The sequence below is a fragment of the Charadrius vociferus genome, unplaced genomic scaffold (assembly GCF_000708025.1).
Source record: "Charadrius vociferus isolate BGI_N301 unplaced genomic scaffold, ASM70802v2 scaffold573, whole genome shotgun sequence".
Lineage (NCBI taxonomy): Eukaryota > Metazoa > Chordata > Aves > Charadriiformes > Charadriidae > Charadrius > Charadrius vociferus.
Genome location: NW_009647569.1, coordinates 126,301 through 126,679, shown reverse-complemented (window position 1 = coordinate 126,679; position 379 = coordinate 126,301).

Here is a 379-nt window from a genome sequence, read left to right as displayed (position 1 = left end):
CTCCCCCCCCCCCCCAAAAACCCCCAAACCCCCAAAAAAAAAAAAAAAAACAAACCAAAAAAAACAAGGTGGGGAGTTAGTCGCCTGCCTTCCCCTCCTCGAAAAGCGCTTCTCTGGATACGCGTTCACAAAGCCAAACAGAGCTCAACCTGCGGCCTCAAGAACTTTTAGCTGCAATTTTTAGACAAGCAGGAGAGCTGGGCACTGTTTTCCAGGCACGTTGTGCGGCCGCCTCCGAAGCTGAGCACCCCCGGTCCGGCCGGCGCAGACAGGCGAAGCGTTACCCGCCGTGAATCGCTCCGGACGCGGGCAGCGGAGAGGAGAACATCCCCCAGCAAGGCTGAAGGTGGCTGATCTCTTCTGATGCCCTTAGCCAAGC